Source organism: Armigeres subalbatus, chromosome 3 (assembly GCF_024139115.2).
Source record: "Armigeres subalbatus isolate Guangzhou_Male chromosome 3, GZ_Asu_2, whole genome shotgun sequence".
In the NCBI taxonomy this organism is placed as follows: Eukaryota; Metazoa; Arthropoda; class Insecta; order Diptera; family Culicidae; genus Armigeres; species Armigeres subalbatus.
The window spans coordinates 66,534,236-66,551,139 of NC_085141.1; the positions used below are offsets into that span (position 1 = coordinate 66,534,236).

At 39.3% G+C, this 16,904-nt stretch overlaps 2 protein-coding genes across 2 annotated transcripts in view; one reads left to right on the forward strand and one right to left on the reverse strand.

The window, feature by feature from the left end:
• The window catches only part of LOC134219232 (uncharacterized), a 98,182-nt gene that overhangs the window by 10,230 nt on the left and 71,048 nt on the right, over positions 1-16,904 (reverse strand). The window lies entirely within an intron of this gene.
• The window catches only part of LOC134227990 (putative sodium-dependent multivitamin transporter), a 42,665-nt gene continuing 40,049 nt past the window's right edge, over positions 14,289-16,904 (forward strand). Inside the window, exon 1 of the mRNA XM_062709722.1 lies at positions 14,289-15,074. The gene's annotated coding sequence lies outside the window, so the exon portion shown is untranslated. The remainder of the gene's footprint in view (positions 15,075-16,904) is intronic.

The window sequence follows — 16,904 nt, forward strand, 5'->3', positions numbered from 1 at the left end:
GGGTACAGTTCAAGCATTTGGCCTTTCCAAGGCATAAAATGAATTATATTTGTGGAATGAATTAAAAAATTGGATTTTTTTTTTCAATTCTGTCACATACCCTGTTTTATCACCCCAAAATTCACCAGGGGTGATGAAATCCGGATATTACTGTACTTACTTAACGAGAGGCCACTGACTTAGCAACACCCTCATAAGCACCACGGAGTTGTATAATGAGGAAGGTATTCGTTGGGTCAGGATTTGCCTGCAGCTTGCAATGTAACTGTGGTAGATCTTACCCCGTAACACACCACGTAAAGGTGTCTACCCAGCGTTACGGGCTGGAAACTTTAATTTCGGTTATTTTGCAAAAAAAAGTTCATATTTTTTATGAATCTACAGACACAACAATATGCCCGTCAAAAATATGTTACCTTACAGGTCAGGAGGACTATTTGTACTTACTTTTTAGCTATCACTATTATTTTAAGCTTCATTTGTAAAACAAAAGACACAGCCTTATCATTCTGAAACTTTTAGAAATGCAATACGGAAATCGAGAGACAAGATTTACGCAGAAGGGAAGGGTCGCGATCCATCACTTTGGGAAGCTATGTTTTATACAATTTGTATCATTATTATGGTGAAAAAAATGTGAGTGATTCACACCATTGCCACATATCTTATTTTCAAATGAAAGTTATTTAAAACATTACAAGAAAAAAGTTCATAACTTTCGTAATGAATGTTTATGATTTGATTAATAGTTCAATTTCCCGATTGGTTTCATGATTTCCCGCATTTTCCTTGGTTTTTTCCCGGTCGAGTTCAATTCCCTGTTTTTCCGCTTTTCCCGGTTTTCCCGACTGGCTGGACACCCTGCAATGAACACTGAGCTGCGAGGCAGAAATGTTCCAGTGGGGGATTTAATGCCAATAAGAAGAAGAAGAAGATGCACACAGACAGACATCACCTCAATTCGTCGAACTGATTTCATTGGTATATAACAATCGGTTTTCCGAACCTCCTATGGAAATACATTTTTGGAGTGAAAACATATACTTTTTGTTACACCTTGGTGAACGAGAAAGACAAAAATGTTCTAATCGCTTTTTATTAGTGAAATTTCGATTTCTCCGCAACTTCATAAATTCTTTTTGTGTTTTACGTTCTACCAAAACGATTACAAACTCCCACATTAACAATTCCAAAACCTCCCGTGGCACTTATGAGAGGTCGTAGAGTTCCCTGCATCTTTCTAACCATCCTTTCTCTTCCTTATAACATTCGCAAGGATGTGGTCAGCGGTTCTCAACCTTTTTCTTGAGAGGTACCCCTTCGTGTTTGTGTATTAATTAAGGTGCCCCTTATTTTTATTTATTGTACATCGTCTTCAACTTATAAATTGCACAGACTGATTGTTTGACTTAATCCTATTTTTTAAAATTAATTTGCTAACATTAAAGTCGAAAAAACAACAGCATAAGTCTAATGGATTATTTTGACCGTAATGTGTGCGGTGGCCACGGATTCATAACAGTTGACGATTCCTGAGTTGACGAGACGGTGCATGAAATCGAACATTCTCCAGGATGTAATGGCAGTCGATGTTGCACGTTACGACGTCGAAAATAAACATCCTCTGAAGCATCACTCGGCGGTCTGCTAATGGTTGCAAGTCAATCAAAGCACAATGATTTCGGTATGGAGGCAGGTTTGATGGATCGTTCCATGGTAAGCGGCGCAAGGCGTAGTTGATGAAGCGTTTCTGTATTCTCTCGATGCGTTCAATGTGAACGGAATGATACGGAGCACAGATTTGCACTCCATACTCTAGTATGCTCCGAAATAATGCACAATATAATGATTTAAGAGCATGGACATCATCGAACTGTGCTGTGTTCTGCGGTAAGAATCCAAGCATAGCATTAGCCTTAGCGATGGTTTAGCGATGATAAATGTTCCGTAAAACGAAGCTTACTGTCGAGAACGATTCCAAGGTCTCTGATCGATGTAACCCCCTGAATTGCTGTGTGACTCAGACAATAGTCATAGGTTATAGAAGAAGATCGGCAACGAGTGAATGTTATGGCTTTGCATTTAGTCGGGTTCATCTGCATACCATTGATCTTGCACAGTTTACAACATATCAGTATGTAAAGCACAATAGTCTACGATCGATTTTATGGCACGGTATATTTTCAAATCGTCCGCATAAAGCTGTTTTCCGGAGCTCACAGATCATTGACGAAAAGAATAAAGATGAGCGGACCTAGAATACTGCCCTGCGGTACTCCAGAGGGAATGTCATAGGCATCGGACTTGGCGCCATGTACTTTGACGAAAGCCTTGAGAGAGTATAAATATGATTTTAATCACCGAAAGATCCAAGTAGGTAAGCCAAGTCGGACAAGTTTTCTATCGCTAGTGCATGTGGCACCTTATCAAATGCCTTGGAAAAGTCAAAATAAACAGCGTCGTCCTGACTAAGTGACTACGGTTCTCCAATTCGTCTAGCATTGTATGAGTGAATGACATTAGGTTGGATGTCGTCGAGCGCTTTTTCATGAGCCCATGTTGATACTCGGAGATGATAGACTGTACTGCTGGGTATAACACTTCGTGCAAAAGACTCAAAAACTTTGGCGAAACAGTTCAAGATTGACATCGGATGGTAGTTCTCTACACTATGTATGTTACCGGATTTGTACACGGGAACGATCGAAGCAAGCTTCCAAGCTTCCGGGAAAACGCTATCGCTTATAGATCGATATTGAAAAGAGACTTTTGCGCATCTTGAAATGACGTTTCTGAACCTTTTAAAAGTAGGCTTCCGAGCTTCTTGAAAGAAAAATTCCGAGCTCGAAAGGAAGTTTTCGAGCCTCTTACAAGTGGGTTTCCAAGACTTTAAATAGGAGGCTTCCAAACTTCTTGGAAAGGTTGCTTCCGAGCCTTTTTAAACTAGGCTTCCAACCCTTTTGACAAGGGGCTTCCGAGCCTCATGAAAGGGGTCTTTCGAGCCTCTTGAAATGAGGCTTTGGGCATCTTGAATTGACGTTTCTGAGCCTATTGAAAGTAGGCTTCTAAGCTTCTCGAAGAAAGAATTCCGAGCCCCTTCAAAGGAAGTTTCCGAGCCTCTTGAAAGGAGGCTTTCGACCCTTTTGAAAAGAGGCTTCCGAACCACTTTAAAGGGGGCTGGCTGAAAAAAGAATTTCGAGCCCCTCGAAAGGAGATTTCCGAGCCTAATGAAAGGAGGCTTCGACTATCTTAAAATGACGTTGCTGAGCCTTTTGAGCTTCTTGAAAGAAGAATTCCGAACCCCTCGATAAGGTTTCCGAGCCACTTGAAAGTGAAATTCCGAGCCGCTTGAAAGAGGGCTGCTGGGTCTTTTGAAAGAGGGCTTCCAAACCTCTTGAAAAGGAAGCTTGTGACCCTCTTAAAAAGGGGCATCTGAGCCTCTTGAATGAGAGCTTCCTATCTTTTTGAAAGGGGGCTTCCGAATCTCTTGAAAGGGGGCTTCTAACCCTCTTGGAAAGGGTGCTTCCGACTCTTTTGAAAAGAGGCTTCCGAACCACTTCAAAGGATGCTGTCTGAAAGAAGAATTCCGAGCCCCTCGAAAGGAGGTTTCCGAATATCTTAAAAGGGTGCTTCCGAGCAGCATGAAAGAGGTATTTCGAGCCTCTTGAAGGGAGGCATTGATCATCTAGAAATGACGTTGCTGAGCCGTTTGAAAGACTTCCGAGCCACTCGAAAGAAAGTTTCCTAGCCATTTGAAATGGGCTTCCAACTCTCTCGAAAAGGTAGCTTCCGAGCCTCCTGAAACTGGGCTTCTGACCAGTTTGAAAATAGGCTTCCGAGCCACTTGTGGGGGTTGGCTGAAAGAATTCCGAACCCTTTGAAAGGAGGTTTCCGATCCTTTTAAAAAGAGGCTTTCGAGCCTCATGAAAGGGGTCTTTCGAGCCTCGAAAGAAAGTTTGAAAAGGGGCTTCCAACTCTCATGAAAGGGGGCTTCCGACCCTTTTGAAAAGAGGCTTCCGAACCACTTGAAAAAAAGCTGGTTGAAAGAAGATTCCGAGCCCCTCGAAAGGAGGCTTTCAAGCCTCTTGAAAGGGGATTTGAAAGGAGGTTTTTGAACTGCTGCTGTGCTTTTATGCCTCAAGGCTTCTGAACCTTTAAATTCAATATTTTGGTTAAGAAGTATATTCTTAACATATTTCATAATTTTGTTAAGTCGAGTCAAGTACGAGACATCAACAAGACGACGACCTTACTGTTGAGGTCGAAATACGTATCTCTCAAGGTACAATTAAGTAGTGAAATTAAATGGGATTGTACAAACTCGTCGTCGTATTATGAAAAGTTTCATAATTTTGTTTCGATCAAGTAGATTGCTTTTAAAGATTTTTTTGATCTTTTGTCCCACAGCCCTTCATACACTGTGTTGGCTGTGGTGGACATGATTCGATATGTTTTGATTTACTGATTGCTATGCGAAGTCTTGCAATATAAATTTCTTTACCAATAACTTTTTCATTGGAATTGTAATATGTACGTCATTACGCCATTACGCATGTTCGTCCGAGGTACCAGGTTGAGAACCGCAGATCTAAGAGGTAGTGATTAGCCACAAATCAATATCTCCGGTAACGGATGGAAGTGATGCTATTCTAGGTGGCCCTGGCCACTAAATAGGGGAATGAAAATAATGGCTCGGGAAGAAAATTACAAAGAAGTGCAGTTCAATCTTATATACGTTATATAAAGAGTTGTCCTTAGTCTTTAAGCTTAGATTAATGAATAATAGCATATGGTTGTGGTACACCGTGCGGAGTAGTTTAATCTTACAGGTATCATATGACCGCTGGACGGCTGCCATTTCCGGATGATGCTTCTGATCCTATTGATGAGTTGCTTCGTGTCTTTGGCTTTCCACTTTTGTATACAATAAAGCTCAGAGACCAAAAATCCTTTAACAGTTTTCGAAACATTTCCACGTTTAAAATTGTCCCCCGTGTACTTTTCCCAAGATCGCTTGAAGGAATTGTACAATGCGCGCCGCAGTACTTCCTGTTTTGACGGCATGTTCAAGCAACTGAACATGTTGGAGTAAAAATGTGTAGCTGACAATTTTCATAATATTCTAAGGGCTCATTCACATAAGAAAATATTTCTCGGGTACTTATTCAAAAGGACGTATGTGATTTTGTAAACAAAGATTCAAACGTCGATTTGTCCAATCTGATGGAACTCCCACGCGAACCAGCACCACCAACAGGTAGCCGAAGCCTCCCCCTATCTGCCTATGGTGATGGTTTGCGTGGGAAGGCTATCAGATTGGACAAATCGACGTTTGAATCTTTGTTTACAAAATCACATACGTCCTTTTGAATAAGTCCGAGTAATCCGAGATTTCTCTGAAAACATATTAATGTTCTCATAAAAAAGTATTGGAGTACACTGGAGTCGGTTTTTACGCGGGGGATACGTTCCGCGTAAATCAAAACTGCGTAAAAACGACTTCACTAAAAACCGTTTTTTTTGTGGTTTTCACTTGTTTCCGAACCTTTTTTGAAAACCGCGTAAAAAAAAACTTTGGAAAAAATAAACCGCGTAAACCCCGAAAATCGTTAAAAAACCGCATAAATCCCGCAAACCGCGTAAAAAACTACTTTTAATAAAAAATCGGTTTTTCGCTATATATCATACGTAACCAAAGGTCTGTCGACCTGTTTCAAATGTGGTACATGCTCCTTATTTTTTTTTTTCATTTCGTTTATTTCCCAGGCTCAGACGTGTGTAACACTTTGCGGAGCCATCAGCAAATGTTTGTACCTAATTACAAAAACAAACCTAACTTCTAATTCCAACTGATATTAAAACTAATCATGGAAAACTTCAATTTCCTCAACTACAATATTAAATACTTTTGCAATCCTCGCCATGTCATCTTCGATAATTGCTTTTCGTTCGTTATCGTCTGCTATCCACTCGTACGTCGGCACACTGAACCGTCTCTCCACTATGTGAGACCGAAGATAGGGTACAAGCACGCTCGCTTGTAGAAGGAATAGCTACGCTCTGCGTTGAAACAACATCGGATGGCTGCCGTTGCTTTAATTTCATTTTTACCACTTTCCGTACTTTTGTATCGACACGAGACTGATCCGCACAGGGTTCTGTTGTGCCTTCTTTGTTTCCCCCCGGTGGTGCTATTGCTTGATTTACAGTGGTCTTCTCTTCGCATAATGATTTTTTTCGTTGTTTTTTCATCGGACAAGATTTTTTCATGTGAGTCTCCGACCTACATGCAAAACATTTCGCTTTTATTCCATCGTAATGGATCCTCCCCTTACGATGGTTGAAATAAAGTATTTCCGGAATATCCTTCTCGATGTCCACGTAGATTCCTCGGACTCCAGTGAACATGTCCAGTTGGAATTCAGCTGGGAATCGCTCACGAACGGTTCGTTTGACTTTACCAAACTTAGACAGTACCGATGATAGTTCGGAATCTGAAATCTCCGGCGGAAGATCGTAGACTCTCACATAACGAGAACATTTTCCCGCTACAGACATGCGAACCATCACTTGTTTACCGTTGGCATATAAGAATGGAAGCACTTCTTCATTGTTCTCCAATGAAAACGACATAGCGGCTTCGGTCTTAAACCGTATAAAAAATTCTGACTTTTCGTCAGAAAATTTATACGCTGACTCCATCTCAGAATGGTCTCCTCTAATCGCTTTCACAAAGCGGGCCATATCCGCCAGTGATGGTTGCGCAGCATTCTCCGGAAAAAGAAATGCCAAAGTACTTTTTACCGTCATTTCTCTGCACATTTTGACTGTTGGCACAAAATAAAGCACAGAAAACAAACGCACGAGTGACCAATACGTCTATTCACATCGAGATGTGATCGTCCACTGTGCATGCTCCTTATGCAACATAGAATAGAATGTGTATGAAGAATAACTTCTTGGACATCCAAGAAATTCCTGAAGAAAGGCCTTTTGATCTACACGTGTAACCAAAGGTCTGTCGACCTGTTTCAAATATGGTGCATGCTTTTTGTGGTACATAGAATAAAATGTGTACAAAGAATAACTTCTTGGCCATCCAAGAAATTCCTGGAGTAAGGCCTTTTGATCTACACGCGTAATCAAAGGTCTGTCGACCTGTTTCAAATATGCCCAAGCAACACAACTTGTTTTATAGAAGTTTATAATGCACATATAATACATAGTATGATGTATTTCTTCATGAATACATTACCTTTTTTCTAACGCTTATAAGCCCAAAAAAGCGCAAAAAATGGCGTCTAATAAAACATCATTCATGTCATAAAATATGTTTTAAATTCCATCAGTATAACCAATGTATATGACTTGTATGAGTATTATATAACATACTATGACAAGTAAAGTAATAAAAACGTTTATGAAATGCTTTTATATTACATGCATATATGTTGTATATTAGTTTTTATTTACATTTTTAAAACTATTAAGTTGTTTTTGAGTTATACAAATGTTTTGAATAACGCAAGTAAATTTTTGACCACGCAATAATTATAACAAAAGGAACAAGACATTTCATTCCATTTATATATTTATAATTCGATATCTTAATGGTCACCCATAATGCGCATAAAGTTGATTTTCAACAAATTCAATTAAATTATTGACTGCAAAATGAGTGTGTTAAATGTATTTTTCCTTGCCATTCGAGATTTATTGTGTAACTTTCGATTGCACTTGGTGTAAATTCTTGCGCCACCTGCAAAATTAAAGAAAGCATTCATCATTTTTATTTATTGACATATATCCTAAAGAATATCCGAAACCATTGCAATGGACGAGGCAATGAAGTCTTTCTGGGTGACATCACAGTGTCAATCAAAATGATTGTTACTGACCGCAAAAAAAAATGACAACTCAAAAAAAATTAAAACTTTTTTAATAATTTTGAGTTTCATGTACATCTCGATGTTTCCCATTTAAATTCAATGACTTATATTAGAGAGTCAACTAAAATGGAGAAGTACAAGAAGTGGGAATATAAATGGGATTAAATATAACATGCTAAGATAATGTTATAGGGGATCACGAATAATCATAAAAAATCGTGATGCAAATCTCTGTTTCGACAACAGACATAACTTGTTTGTAGCGCTGAATTGATTGGTAAAACAGCACTACATAAAAAGTTCTTTTTTGAAATAATCCTATTGTGCGAACAAAAGGTAAAAAATTGGAATATTTATTGGTCATGTGTTACTATTGTTCAGCCAACACTGTATTTTTTACTTCGAATTCGAAACATTGTTTTTGTTATACAAGGATGTTATAACTGCGTTCAAAACTAACCTCGAATGCAGCTTTATAACATATTTAAAACTTGTTGCATATTTGTTATGAGTAAGTTATTTTAACATAGATATAACTCTTTTCGGTAACTTCAGAATGTAGAAGGAAGTCACATCATAAAAATTGACGAACCTTGCCAACAGTTCCCATTTAGCTTACAACTGCCAAGGAGGAGAGATCATGCGATGAGTAATTGCAGATATAAAATGTGCATGACATCCGCCGCCGAAGAACTGCTCAAACAGTCTCAGTCTGTTGAACAGAATTTTGAACGCTGAGTTCAGGAGCGTAATCCCTTTGTGATTGGTAGATTCTAGTCTGTGTACTTTCTAATATATCGAGTATAATATCAAAATCATTTTCAAATGATTGAATACTAATTTCATCTAATCATATTTTTGTCGACATGACATCTTTTTCTCATATAAATCGACGAGTCAAGTACGAGACACTGAAGATGGCGTAAGGCGTAAATTTAGGCCGAAATACGTATCTGTCAAATGTGGAATTAAATGGAATTGTAAGTTGTAACTAATCTTATGACAAGTAAAGACATTCCACTAAAAGCTCAAAATTATTTTCTTACCCTATGTTTTTAGTTTTCTTCGTTTTTTTATTCTTGCAGAAATTAATGCGATAATTAACTTGTTATATATTCGTCAAAAAATGCATATTATGTATACAACCGCATTTATATAACATCAATAAAACATTCACAATGGTAATTTAGATGAATGCTATAATGAAGTCATATTTACTTCTTGTTGACAAAAATGTAACAAAGAATAATTGCGCTTGAAAATGTTTACCTCAAACACTTTTAAACCTTTTATATATCAAAGAAGTTTATGCTTGTCACTATTACAACTTAATTACAACAAGTTTTTATTTGTCTATAAAAGTAGATGTTTTTAGTGTTACTTGGGTGGTGCATGCTCTTTGTGGTACATAGAATAAAATGTGAATGAAGAATAACTTCTTGGCCATCCAAGAAATTCCGGGAGTAAGGCCTTCTGATCTACACGCGTAACCAAAGGTCTGTCGACCTGTTTCAAATATGGTGCATGCTCTTTGTGGTACATAGAATAAAATGTGAATGAAGAATAACTTCTTGGCCATCCGAGAAATTCCTGGAGTAAGGCCTTTTGGATCTACACGCGTAACCAAAGGTCTGTCGACCTGTTTCAAATATGGTGCATGCTCTTTGTGGTACATAGAATAAAATGTGAATGAAGAATAACTTCTTGGCCATCCAAGAAATTCCTGGAGTAAGGCCTTTTGATCTACACGCGTAACCAAAGGACTGTTGACCTGTTTCAAATATGGTACATGCTCTTTGTGGTCCATAGAATAGAATGTGAATAAAAAATAACTTCTTGGACATCCAAGAAATTCCTGCAGTAAGGCCTTTTGATCTACACGCGTAACCAAAAGTCTGACGACCTGTTTCAAATATGGTACATGCTCTTTGTGGTACATAGAATAAAATGTGAATGAAGAATAACTTCTTGGTCATACGAGAAATTCCTGGAGTAAGGCCTTTTGGATCTACACGCGTAACCAAAGGTCTGTCGACCTGTTTCAAATATGGTGCATGCTCTTTGTGGTACATAGTATAGAATGTGTATGAAGAATAACTTCTTGGCTATCCAAGAAATTCCTGCAGTAAGGCCTTTTGATCTACACGCGTAACCAAAGGTCTGTCGACCTGTTTAAAATATGGTGCATGCTCTTTGTGATACATAGTATAGAATGCGTATGAAGAATAACATCTTGGCCATCCAAGAAATTCCTGCAGTAAGGGCTTTTGAACTACACGTGTAACCAAAGGTCTGTCGAACTGTTTCATATGTGGTACATGTTCCTTATTGTAGATAGAATATAATGTGTACACAGCATAGTTTCTTGTCTCTCCAAGAAATTTCTGCAGCAAGGCCTTTCGATCTACACGCGTAAACAAAGGTCTGTCGACCTGTTTCAAATAAATTGCTTGCTTGCTGGAATAAATTCCGAGTGTAAATAGTCACGTAAATAACGACCCAAGTCAGGGACGTTGTACGGGTCGGACAGGAGAGCGACATCGGTCCTCGACTCCGAGACCGACTGCCACAGCAGCTGCTGGACAGATGCACAGTGGTTAAGATTCAACTGTGTTGCTTGCGTGGCTTCTTCTTGTTTTCCTCTCCGATGGGACACGCTCCATTAACTAGGGTAGGCAAGCTGCGTGCCAAATAGACGACCTTTGTACCGCACTGCTCGTCGTCATCGCGTTCGTGACCTCGTCCAGTTGCTTGCACTGGAAGTTCACTTCCGTCCCCAACGATCTCACCTCGGCGCCGTCACCCAAGATCTCTTTTGGGCCAGTCAAGACGACGTTTGGCCTACTGTCGCCTACTGCTTGGCTTTGCTCTGAGCACCTTCGTCGGTTTGCTGCCTGAGCCGTTTTTGGTTAGGCCAATATTTTCCTCGTTGGCCGTCAGGGCGATATCAATCGCCTCTTCTGCCATAGTCGATGTTCCAAGGAAGGAGAAGGCCTCAGTTATGGCACCTTTGTCGGCCTTCACGCTTCTCCCGGGTGGCTGATAAAAGCGTCCTGTTATTGTCTTACGACTCAAACACCAGCAGGTTCTGTTTCAGTTCATTAATGATGTTCTGCCTTTCGCTTGCGAACTCAATAATATTATCGAGTTACTCGACGACCACATCCCGGGTAGTGGGTAGTGGTATAAATATTGTACCCAAACCGGAAAGTAGTCTAGATTATAGACACTGTAGGTTCTATAGACGAGCTGAGGCGAAGACGAGGGTAGCCAAACAACTCTTAACTAGTGTAGCTAAACGAGCATGACGCCACGATTGCAATCCAAGCAATGAAGCGTGTGACGTCAAATTCGCGTGGTACACTTCTCCCTTCTCACTTCTCACACCTCCCATTTTTATCTATGTTTTTTCCTTTTACATCTCATTTCTCGCCTCTCACTTCTCACTCATCGATTTTCACTTCTCAGTTCTCAACTTTTTGCTTCTCACCTCTCACATCACACATCACACACCTCACTTCTCCCTTCTAACTTCTCTCTTGTCCCTTTTCACTTCTCTGTAAGATTACAAATTGCTTTTTATCTCTCACTCTTCACTTCTCATAATTAACTTCTCAACACTCACTTCTCTCGATTCTCACTTCTCATTTTTCACTTCTCGTTTCTCACTTCTTACATCTTACATCTCACTTCTCGTATCAAATGTCTCACTTCTCACTTCTAAATCTCACTTCTCACTTGAAGCTTCTCAATTCTCGGCGCTTACTTATAACTTCTCACTTTTCACATATCACATCTTTATCTCATTTCTCACCTCTCACTTTGCACTTCTCGCTCCTCAATTCTCACTTCTCCCTTCTTACTTCCCACTCCCCACTTCTATCTTCTAACTTTACCCTTCTTGCCTTCCCTTCATACATCTTACTACTTTTCATTTCTCGCTTCTCACTTCTCCATTCTCACTTCTCACAACCCAGTTCTCTCCATTCAATTCTGGCTTCTTAATTCCCACTTCTCACATCTGACTTCTCGTATTGAATTTCTCACTTCTCATTTGTCGCCTCCAACCTATTTCTCGGCTCTCACTTATCACTTCTCGTTTCACACTTATCGCTTCTCATATCTTGAACCTCACTTCTCGTATCGAATTTCTCACTTCTAAGTCACACTTCTCACTTATAGCTTCTCATTTTTCGGCTCTCACTTGTCACTACTCGTATATTTATCTCATTTCTCACTTCACACTATTCACTTCTAGCCTCTCACTTCTGACTTCCCGCGTCTCACTTTTCACTTCTCACTTCTTAATTCTCGCTCCTCACTTCTTACTTCCACTTCTCGCTTCTTACTTCTCACTTCTAATTTCTCATTTCTGCTTTCCCACTTCTCCCTTCTTGTTTCTCACTTCTTACATCTTACATATTACTTCTCACTTCTCCTTTCTCACTTCTGATTTTTCACATCTCACCTCTCACTATTAACTTCTAACTTTTCACTTATCAAAAATCACTTTCGACTGATCGCCTTTTACTTCTCACTACTCGCATATCATTCCTTACTTCTTCTTCTTCTTCTTATTGGCATAACATCTCCACACTGGGACAGAGCCGCCTCACAGCTTAGTGTTCACTAAGCACTTCCACAGTTATTAACTGCGAGGTTTCTAAGCCAGGTTACCATTTTGCATTCGTATATCATGAGGCTAGCACGATGATACTTTTATGCCCAGGGAAGTCGAGACAATTTCCAATCCGAAAATTGCCTAGACAGGCATTGGGAATCAAACCCAGCCACCCTCAGCATGGTCTTGCTTTGTAGCTGCGCGTCTTACCGCACGGCTAAGGACGGCCCCATTCCTTACTTCACACTTCCCAAATCTCACATTTCACTTCTCGCTACCGTTTTCTTACTTATCATTTCTCCCTTCCTATTTCTCACTTCTCACTTCGCACATCTCACTTCTCATTCACTTTTAACTTCTTCCTTCTCGCTTCTCATTTTTTGCTTCTCGGGTCACACCACTCGTTTCCTACTTCTCAGTTCTTACTTCTCACTACTCACTTATTACTCCTCAATTCTCACTTTACATTACTTACTTCACACTTCTCATTTTTCACTACGTACTTCCTACTTCTCTCTTCTCGCTTCTCAGTTTTTCTATCTTAAATCTCACTTATCGTATCTAATCTCTCATTTGTCACTTCTTACTTATCACTTCTCACTTTCCTCTTTTTACTTACCGCTTCTCGCTTCTCAGTTTTCCCACATCACATCTCACATCTTTATTTCATTACTCACTTCTCACTATTTACTTCTCGCCTCTCACTTTTTACTATTCACTTCTCGGCGCTCACTTGTTCCTTCTCATTTCTTCCTTCTTATTTCTCACTTCTCGCTCTCTCATTTCACTCTCCTTACTTCTCCCTACTTGCTTCTCACATCTCACAAATTATTTCTTACTTCTCATTTCCCACATATCACTTCTCCATTCTCACTTGTCACCTCTCACATCTCATTTCACACTATTCACTTCTCGCTTCTCACTTATTACTTCTCACTTCTCCCTTCCTCACTTCTTGCTTTTCATTTCACACTTCTCGCTTCTTACTTCTTACTTCTCCCTTCTCACTTCTACCTTTTTGCTACTCACTTCTCATATCTCCCATATTACACCTTTTTTCTCATTTCTCACTTCTCACTTATCCCTTCTCACTTCTCATTTGGCCTAACGGCTGTGGCCAAATAACCTTCGGGACTGACGGTCATCGCTCTAATCACCCAGCATTGTACCTCCATTAAATATTCTAAGTGTTTTCCCTTGAAAAGGACTTAGAATATTTTTTTGAAAACCGCGTAAAATCCGAAATCCGCGTAAAAAACGACTTTTGAAAAAATCGATAAAAAATCAACTTTTTACAATTTTTACGTGATTTCAAGACATTTTCGAAAAATCGCGTAAAAAATTAAAACCGGTTAAAAAAAATCAGCGTAAATCTCAAAAACCGCGTAATCCCAAAATCCGCGTGAAAAAGTCGCGTAAAAAGTGACCCGCGTAAAAAGAGACCCCAGTGTATTGAAATTCCCGTTTTTTAGTGGCCACCCGTTAGTCCAGGATTGTACTACCTATGAATTTGTGCGAATTGTTGAATGTTAATGCATCTCTGTTTTTATGAAGCAAATTACCCAAAATCTAAAGAAAATCGGATTTCCACTTTTACCGGTACAGACACCCTATTTTTTTTTTACTTTACAATCTGGCACAACTCTCGTGAATGAACGAAGACGAACGTGAACCGCCAGTATCGTATCTAGGTGACAAACGTTGAGTTAGTCGAGAGTGAGAGTTGTTAGTCTCCCGGTTGTATCACCGCTCAACTACATTACCTCAGTGGCATATATCGCATCGGTCGAAATTCAGTCGCAGGCGCGCTCTCGTCTCAATTGGACGTGAATCCTCCAACGGCTTTCACGTGGTTTTCTTATCACCACCATCCCAAGTTCAGGCCGAACAACGGTGTGTGCAAAAAGTCATATAAAGTCCCCAAATTAAAATTGCAACCAAATTTTTACACCGGCGAGGCAACATTGTTGCGCATTCTAGACAACAGCGGGACTAGAGGATTCACGGTTTTCATTTCACCATCACTCACGACTGCGAATAGGCTGTCAGTGATTGAAATTAAGTGAATTTTAATGATGCGCCGAGTGTGAAAGTGCCAAAAAGTGAAGGAGAAAACAACCGAGAGTGTTATTCAGTAGCAAACACATAGTCATTCAACAACGATTAATGAGATTGTGAAAAAGTACAAAATGCATGGGATCCGTTGAAAAAATTAATGAAAATCAACTCACTAAACCTAACCTCAAACTTTCCAGTGACCACAACAACACACAGTGAAGTTTATCTAATGTAGTGTGCAGCTTTAGCAATTTTTGTGTTCTTTTCATCACTGTGTTTATCTCGCGGTTTGTTGGTGCATGTAGTTTTTCGGCATTCTGCCAATCGTCATCGGTGGCGCATAGCTGGCGTCCGAAGTTTCGTCATTGATTCCCAATACTCATCAGTCGGAGGAATAGGGGTCAAAGTCGAAGTTCGAACTAACCGGCATTGCAGACGAGTGCACGCACAGCTACCCTCCCCGTTACATAATTTGGAATTGATTCAATTGAAACTACTACCGCGCGGTAAGTGGAATTAATCAGCATATTCTAATCGAGCATTTTGTTTATTGATTTTATTGTGCTGTGTCGTCATTGATTCGATATATGTACCTAACAGTGTTTTGATATGCAAGGTCGAGTAAATACCGAGTAGCACATGCTTGGTGAGAGAGATTGTGAGAGTGGCGTTTGCAATGGGAAGAGTGTCCTGATAGTGCAATTTGATGTAACCAATGGAATAAATGAATGGTCAATGCGTTTCGATTTAGGGGAACAGACGGCTTTGGCAGGTTTTATTCTATTACACTAGTCAACAGTGTTTTACTCCCTTCAACCATTCTCAGTGTACTTGAAAGATTTTTCTTCGCTGAATTCAGTCATGTATTCAGATTTTTTGTAACACGTCCAGTTTTTGAGAAAAACGGGTTTAAATTCACAAAACTACGTAGTCTTATGGGAATTTGTTTTCTCTGTTCTGTAAAGCTGGTTTTCAGTTTATAACTTTGAAAAAGAGGTTTGAATTATATAGAAGGAATCGTGCAAGATCTAAGTCAGTTGTTGAATCTTATTTGACACGTTCATTTGTTGTGAAAAACGGAATTTATTTCACAAAAGTACGTATTTTCAAAGAAATTTGGATTCTCTCCTCTGCAAAGCTGAATTTCGGCTCCTCACTTTTAGAATAAAGTTTGAATTTGGTTAAATGGGTCTTGTAGAATGCATGTGGGTTGTTGGATTTCATTCGGCACGTTCAATTGTTGTGAAAAACGGAATTTCATTCACAAAAGTACGTCTTTTCATAGAAATTTGGTTTCTCTCCTCTGCAAAGCTGAATTTCGGCTCCTCACTTTTAGAATAAAGTTTGAATTTTGTAGAATGGGCCTTGTAGAATGCATGTGGGTTGTTGGATTTCATTTGGCACGTACATTTGTTGTGAAAAACGGAATTTCATTCACAAAAGTACGTCTTTTCATAGAAATTTGGTTTCTCTCCTCTGCAAAGCTGAATTTCGGCTCCTCACTTTTAGAATAAAGTTTGAATTTTGTAGAATGGGCCTTGTAGAATGCATGTGGGTTGATGGATTTCATTTGGTACGTACATTTGTTGTGAAAAACAAAATTTCATTCACAAAAGTACGTCTTTTCATAGAAATTTGGTTTCTCTCCTCTGCAAAGCTGAATTTCGGCTCCTCACTTTTAGAATAAAGTTTGAATTTGGTGAAATGGGTCTTGTAGAACGCATGTGGGTTGTTGGATTTCATTTGGCACGTTCTATTGTTGTGAAAAACGGAATTTCATTCACAAAAGTACGTCTTTTCATAGAAATTTGGTTTCTCTCTTCTGCAAAGCTGAATTTCGGCTCCTCACTTTTAAAATAAAGTTTGAATTTTGTAGAATGGGCCTTGTAGAATGCATGTGGGTTGTTGGATTTCATTCAATACGTTCAATTGTTGTGAAAAACGGAATTTCATTCACAAAAGTACGTCTTTTCATAGAAATTTGGTTTCTCTCCTCTGCAAAGCTGAATTTCGGCTCCTCACTTTTAGAATAAAGTTTGAATTTTGTAGAATGGGCCTTGTAGAATGCATGTGGGTTGATGGATTTCATTTGGTACGTACATTTGTTGTGAAAAACAAAATTTCATTCACAAAAGTACGTCTTTTCATAGAAATTTGGTTTCTCTCCTCTGCAAAGCTGAATTTCGGCTCCTCACTTTTAGAATAAAGTTTGAATTTTGTAGAATGGGCCTTGTAGAATGCATGTGGGTTGATGGATTTCATTTGGTACGTACATTTGTTGTGAAAAACAAAATTTCATTCACAAAAGTACGTCTTTTCATAGAAATTTGGTTTCT